We start from the raw sequence: 8,326 nt of genomic DNA on the forward strand, positions 1-8,326 counted from the left end.
TGATATTTTGTTTGCAACATTTATCAGAAATGATGAACTTTTCTAATGGCCATTTTGGAAACTTTAATTTGCCACCAAATTTGAATTGCTTTTGAATAAAGAGTTGCTAGGGTTTGCTTTTGCTTTTGATTTCATTTCCTTTTCTTGGATGAAATGAAGAAGACATGAGCACAAACTTGCTATAATCTAATAGGGATCAGGGATGTGACAAGCGTCTTGCGATTTACTTTTTAGTTTGTTTTAGTTTTGCATGCTGTTCATAACAAGTTGGATCCTATCCTTCTTTGCTTGGGAGAGAATCATGCTTCACTCCAACGTAGAACACCACGTGAGTTTCATGTTTATCGTTTTTGTGTGTTCTATATCTTTCCATAGCTACTATCATGCTTAGCTCTTAGTATTCATGCCTATTCTTTTAAGATCTATCTATTTATTTCTTTAGGTTGATTTTGGATCTCTCTTGAACTATCTTGTTTAGAGAGTTGGCTTGTTTGCATTGAGTTGTGTGTCTTGCATGAGTAGGTAATTAAGGTTGCTATTTAAGTATAGTAGTAACATGCAATAGTTTTGAGGTATTGATTTGAGTAATGTTTGGACTATTGGTGCCGAGAGCTTGAGACTATTAGTGATAGGTGTCATATTTTGGGAAATCCGTGTGTTTTTCAAAAATATAAAATTAGTTTAGAACTCTAGCTATTAAATTGATCGCTAACCTCTGGAGGGGTTGGGATACATAGAGTACCCTCACGTTACCATGGGTCGAGGATGCGCAAGGATAACCAAACCCCCCCAAACACTCCTCCTCGGGGTGCTTGTTTCTTTGTGAATTTCCTGACTAGATAGAGAGTTACCGATAATAAGTGTATGAGTTCTTCGGACTAATATGAGTATTCGATTATTGGCACTTCCACCATCCATATTTTGCTAGCCTCTTCGGTACTATGCATTTCCCTTTCTCATCTTGAGAGTTGGTGCCAACTTTGCCGGTGTATCCAAACCCATGACATGATACGCTCTGTCATCCATAAGCCTCATTACATATTTCCTCAAAACAGCCACCATACCTACCTATTAAGGCATTTCCATAGCCTTTCCGAGATACATTGCCATGCAACATCCATCATCTCATGACTTGATCTTCATGTCATAGATGCTTTTGCTTGCTCGAGGAGACGCATGATAGTTGGGCTTTTCCCTTATTATTTTTGCTACATGACGCGCTAGTATCATTGCATATCCTGCTAGAGTCGCAGAGGCATACATTTGCATACATCATGATAGTTATCATTGTTCTTTATGTTGAGTACTTCCGATAAAGTGTGAAGATTTTTCTTGCTACTCTTGTAAAAAATAGAGTGTTTCCCTTAAGTGAGGAAAAGATCCCAAAGAGGACAAAATGAAAAAATCCCAAAGAGGACAAACGAGGGATAAAAAGAAAGAGCCAAAGAGGCCACAAAAATAAAAAAAATAGAAAAACAAATAAAAAGAGAGAAGGGGGCAACACTACTATTCCTTTTTGAAAGATCCACACTTGTACTCCATTGTTATATTAGTACTACATAGATATTATCATTCATGCATAACTATGTGGGGACCTTTACACTATAGAACTTGGTTTGCATATTCCAATGATGAGCCTCCTCAAATGAGCTCTAGGTCTTTGTGAGCAAAGAAGTTGGATGCACCCCACTAGTTCCATTAGAGGGCTTACCATAGCTCATATGTGCATCCGTTGCATAGCAATCCCTACTCCTCACATCATAATTATCATTTGGTTTTCTCTCACCTATGATTGTCCTCATTGATGTGAGCCTTTCACACCCTTTTTGTCTTCCTTCCCCATCATTATTTTATTTTCCATCCTAAGTGCCAATATATCTTACTTACGCTTATCCATTGCATGAGTGCTCAAAGTTGAAAGGGAGAGGATCATTTTGACTTGCACCTGACTGTTGGTCTAGGGATGAGTCAAAATAAGATTCCGAAGGAGACCAAGTGTGAAATTTCAATAGATTGAGTTCTCAATTAAAAAACTAATTTACTCTCAATCCATCTCCCACTTCTTGCACGCAAACACCATTTGGAGACATTCGAGTCACGGACAGTGAGAGCTCCCGCACCTTTATGTTTTACCTTGCTAATTTCAAAGCTAAATACAGACTCTTGCTTGTATTGTCTTGACTTGGATTGCATATCTTACTTGCTCTACTTTGTAGTTCTTATATGTGAGATAGCATGTCACCACATAAATTATTTTTGTTATCATTTACCTACTCGAGGACGAGTAGAAATTAAGCTTGGGGATGTTGATACGTCCCTAACGTATCTATAATATCTGCTTGTTCCATGCCCATTTAGGTGACATTGTTATATGTTTTGCAACACTTTTATATCATTTTTCTGTCTGCTAATGTCTTTTTTGTAGGGGCTTTTACCCAATTTTATGAAGCTCCAAAAATCCCAGAAAAAACATATAAAAATCAGCATGACGGGAGCCCAAAGATCACCAAAGATGGGCCACAGGATGGCCATGGGTCACATAGGCGACCAGCCGGCGTGGCCTAGCCCCTGGCCACGCCAGCAGGCCGCCTGGGTGGACCCCACCTCCTCTGGTGCTCTCCTTTCGTGTATATTTACCTTCCCGAGGGAAAACCATCGCAGGATATCCAGAATCGCGAATTCCAACACCGTTCCGCCGCCGCAGCGTTTTCGAGATCGAGAGCGCCAGGAGACCTCTTCCTGGCACCCTGCTAGAGGGGAGATTGATCTCCGGGAGCTTCACCACCACCATGGACGCCTCTCAGACGTGTTGTGTGTAGTCCTCCTTGGACCATGAGTCCATGACCAGTAGCTATGTGATGTCTTCTCTCCAATCTTGTGCTTCAATGGTTAGTCCTTGTGAGCTGCCCTACATGATCAAGGCATATATGTAATCCTGTTGCTATTGCTATGTTGAGTTTGATGAGATCCGGTGGATTATGAGATTATGTTAAGATTATTGTGAGTTATATATTTGGTTATCCTTTTATATTATGTTTTTCGTGATTCATGCATGTTCTCCGTTACCGTTTATTACTTTGGCCGAGTAGTAGATCGTGACTCCAAGAGGGAGCGTTATGCATGATTGTGGGTTCATGCCCCTCGATGTCTAGCTTGAGTGATAGAAACAAGAGGCTAGGGGATGTGTTGTTGCCACCAAGGATAAAACAACGGTGCTTGTGACCGCGCTTGCAAGTATTGTTTACCATACGCATAGTTCATTAATGCAATTGTCCGTTGCTTTGAGTTTACACTTTGGGTGGGACTCGCAACTTAATACCGGTGAGATGTTCTGGATAGATATCTCTAGGTGGATGATTAGTAATTAGATGCTGATGAATAAATAGTCTACTTGTCTTGGCGTATTGCCTATTACTTTGAACCTTAGAATAATCAATGAGCATGATTAGCATCGCGGTGCGTTATAATTTTGTCAATTACCTATCTGTAATTTGTTACCTCGCATAGATGTTTCCGTCTTTTGAGAGAGAGACATCACTAGTGAACATCACGAGACTCTGGTCCATATTCCACCATTGCTTACACCGCTACTATTTACTGCTTTATTTACTTTTCAGCTGCTATCAGCATTACCATTACCACTGGTGTTTTGATCCTTTGCAAACTACATGGCCAGAGAGATTGACAACCTCTCTGTACTCGTTGGGAGCAAAGTTATTTGTTTGTGTCTGCAGGTCCTCGTCCTCTGTAAGCGTCAGGGCAGAGGGAACCTACTTGTTGAACCTCGAAGTCCTCCTGGTTCTATAAACCTCACAGTCCCTGTGTGAGGGAAAACTTACTACTAACTACATCTCAACCCTACAGTTGGGGTAACCAACGAGGGGGCGAGAAGTACATTACCTCGCTAGCAGCATCATGCAAAGTCCTATCGTCATTCTTTTTCCTTTTATTAGAAGGACCAGGTGCCTCAATATTAACTCTCTGAGAATCTTGCTCAATTCTCTTAGGTGCCTCAATACAAAGGTTCCTGAGTCATTCTACCTCCTCTAGTCACAAATCTAACAAAATGATCATTGTTCTTACTAATCATCTCATTGAGCAAATCATTGTGTGCCTTAAGTACTTGTTCAACTTGAGTAGTTACCATGGAAGCATGTTTACTAATAAGCCTAAGATCATTGACAGTTCTACTCATATAATAACCCAAGCGATCAAGCATGTAAGCATTATGTTTCAATTGTCTACTAACATAAGCATTGAAATTTTCTTCTTTAACAACAAATTATCAAATTCATCCAAGCATTGGCTAGCAGACTTATTATAAGGAGTATCACCTTCATCAAATCTACGAAGAGAATTTACCTCTACTACTTGTTTCGGGTTATCAAGACCATGTATTTCTTCAATAGGTGGTAGATCCTTAACATCTTCATCTTTACTACCTTTTTCTTTCATAGATTTCTTTGCCTCTTGCATATCTTCAGGACTGAGGAATAGAATAGCTCTTTTCTTCGGGGTTGGTTTTGGAGGTGGTTCGGGAATAGTCTAATCATTATGATTGCTCAATATATTTGTTCAATAGTAGTTCAACTTGTTCAACAGTTAATTCCCTGAAAACACAACCAACACAACTATCTAGGTGGTCCCTAGAAACATCGGTTAGTCCATTATAAAAGATATCAAGTATTTCATTTTTCATGAGAGGGTGATCAGGTAAAGCATTAAGTAAGTGGAGAAGCCTCCCCTAACCTTGTGGGAGACTCTCTTCTTCACATTGCACAAAGTTAAATATTTCCTGCAAGGCAGCTTGTTTCTTATGGGCAGGGAAATATTTTTCAGAGAAGTAATAAATCATATCTTGGGGACTACGTACACAACCGGGAGCAAGATAATTAAACCATATCTTAGCATCACCCTTTAATGAGAACGGAAATAGGTTAAGAATATAATAATAACGAATCTTTTCCTCATTAGTGAATAGGGTGGCTATATCATTCAATTTAGTAAGGTGTGCCACCAACAGTTTTAGATTCATAACCATGGAAAGGATCAGATTCTACCAAAGTAATTAACTCGGGATCGACGGAGAATTCATAATCCTTATCAGTAACACACATAGGTGAAGTAGCAAACTTGGGATCATATTGCATTCTAGCATTCAAAGATTTTTCCTTCCAGTTGCATAACAATTTCTTAAGATCATCTTTATACTTACAAGCAAGAAAGTCCCTATCTACTTCTCCTTCCATAACATAACCCTCAGGTATATCAGGAAATTCACATCTAGGAGAGCTAGGTCTAGCAGGTGTACCATACTGTTCAGTTTCAATAATTTCATCACATTCAACAATATCATTAGTTTCAGCATTCACTCTAGCAATTTGTTCATCAAGAAATTCACCAAGTGGCATAGTAACATCAAGCAAAGTATCATCATAAGAATCATGCATAGCAGAAGTAGCATCAACAATTACTTCTGGCATATCATATCCACTAGTAGGTAGTGGTGTCGCAAATTTAGTCATAACAGAAGGCGAATCAAGTGCAGAGCTAGATGGCAGTTCCTTACCTGTCCTCTTAGTTGAGGGGTAGATCTTGGTTTTAGCGTCTTTCAGAGTATTCATAGTGATCAACAGATATAAATTCCAAGTAACTCATAGAATAGAGCTATGCTCCCCGGCAACGACGCTAGAAAAAGATCTTGATAACCCACAAGTTTAGGGGATCACAATAGTTTTCGAGGGTAGAGTATTCAACCCAAATTTATTGATTCGACAGAAGGGGAGCCAAAGAATATTCTCGAGTATTAGCAGCTGAGTTGTCAATTCAACCACATGAAAGACTTACTATGTGTTTCCTTGCAGGGACATGCTAGGGTGGTTGAGGGTATCCCCAACCACCTGGTTAGGGATAGCCATTTTATTGTTTGCTTGAAAGGGTGGTGTTATCCCATGTTTTTTTGGTTTGAGGGATATAAATGAAGGATAAGGGTGCGACCTCGGCACCGCGGAGGAAGGAGACGACCGGCTGGTGACACATGAAGGGGAGGAGCGGCAGCGTGGAGGAAGGAGAGGAGTGGCGGACGACACGGAGGTAGGAGAGGAGCGGCCAGTGGCGCGGAGGGAGGAGAGGAGTGGTTGGAAGCGTGGAGGTAGGAGAGGAGCGACCGGCGGTGCGGAGGGCGGAGAGGAGCGGTCGGCGGCATGGAGGGCGGAGAGGAGGGATGCCGCGACCCCCCTGTTTTGGGCGGTTGATCCCATCCGCATTTTGAGGGAATATTCTGGGCATCTGGCTGCCCTTGTCCTTCCTCGCCTCGGATCCAAACACATGGCATTCCTCGCATAGAAGGGATATCTCTGTACCTCAGAGGATATCCCTGCAACCAAATGCACCTTTAATATCTATAGCAAAGTATTTAGTAGCAAAATAGTAGGGAAGTAACGGTAACGGTGGCTGCTACTTCTCGAGCTTACGTTGGATTTCCCTTGAAGAGGAAAGGGTGATGCAGCGAAGTAGATAAGTATTTCCCTTAGTTTTTTTGAGAACCAAGGTATCAATCCAGTAGGAGGAACAAGAAAGCCACAATATTAGCACCTACACAAATAATCAAGCACTTGCACACAACGCAACAAAGGGGTTGCCAATCCCTTCAGGGCTATTTGCAAGGATGAGATCTAATAGAGATAGATATAAAAGTTAAAAGCAAAACAAAAGTAAATAAATTGAAGCAAAGTATTTTTGGTGTTTTTTCTTTATAGATCTGAAAATAATATGTGAAAAATATACCCGGGGACCATAGATTTCACTAGAGGCTTCTCTCATGAAGGAAAATAATACGTTGGGTCGACAAATTACTGTCGAGCAATTGAAGATATCTAAGGCAATGATTATGCATATAGGCATCACGTTCGTATCAAGTAAACCAAAACGATTCTCCATCTACTACTATTACTCCACACATCGACTGACTCCTGCCTGCATCTAGAGTATTAAGTTCATGAAGAACAGAGTAAGGCATTAAGTAAGATGACATGATGTAGAGGAATTAACCCAAGCAATATGATGAAAACCCCATCTTTTTACCCTTAATGGCAACAATGCAATACGTGCCTCGCTACCCGTACTTTGTCACTAGGTGCGTACACCGCAAGATTGAACCCAAAACTAAGCACTTCTCCCATTGCAAGAATTACCAATCTTGTTGGCCAAACCAAACCAATAATTTGAAGAGACTTGCAAAGATATGAAATAATGCATATATGAAATCAGGTAAGACTCAAATGATATTCATAGATAATCGGAACATAAACTCAAAATTCATCGCATCTCGACAAACACACTGCAAAAGAGTATTACATCGAATAGATCTCCATGAAGATCATGGAGAACATGGTATTGAAGATCAACGAGGGAGAAGAAGCCATCTAACTACTAGCTATGGACCTGTAGGTCTGTGGTAAACTACACACGCATCATCGGAGAGGCAATGGTGTTGATGTAGAAGCCCTCCATGATCGAATCCCCCTCCGACAGATCATCGGAAAAGGCACCTAGATTGGATCTCTCGGAAATACAGGATTCTGGCGGTGGAAAAGTATTTCTTGGTGTCTTTCGGATAATGATGGATTTTTTGGAAATTTATAGGACAAGAATTAGGGTTAGGAGACCAGCACGGGGCCCACAAGCCAGGGGCGCAGCCTACCCCCTTGTCGTGTCCTATAGGCTTGTGGCCCCTCAGCAGGTGCCTTGCCCCCTACTCCAAGCGGGGCAGGTCTCTTTCGTTCCAGAAAAAATCATTCTGGAAATTTTATTCCGTTTGGACTCCGTTTAATATTCCTTATCTGAAAAACCCCAAAATAAGGAAAAAACAAAAACTGCCACTAGGCTCTAGGTTAATAGGTTAGTCCCAAAATAATATAAAACATCATATTAATGCATATAAAACATCCAAAACAGATAATATAATAGCATGGAACAATAAAAAATTATACATACGTTTGAGACGTATCAATGGCAAACGTGACAGTAGTAGTTTTTTAGTGATTGTAACAGTGGCAACGGAAAAGTAACTTAGCAAAGATCAATATGTGGAAAGTTCATAGGCAATGGATCAGTGATGGATAAGTTTGTCGGATGACATTCATCATGCAATAGTTATAACATAGGGTGATACAGAACTAGCTCCAATTCATCAGCGTAATGTAGGCATGTATTCCATATATAGTCATACATGCTTATGGAAAAGAACTTGCACGACATCTTTTGTCCTACCCTTCGGTCACAGCGGGGTCCTAATGGAAACTAAGTGATATTAAGGTATCCTTTT

The sequence above is a fragment of the Hordeum vulgare genome, chromosome 4H (genome assembly GCF_904849725.1).
Source record: "Hordeum vulgare subsp. vulgare chromosome 4H, MorexV3_pseudomolecules_assembly, whole genome shotgun sequence".
NCBI lineage: Eukaryota > Viridiplantae > Streptophyta > Magnoliopsida > Poales > Poaceae > Hordeum > Hordeum vulgare.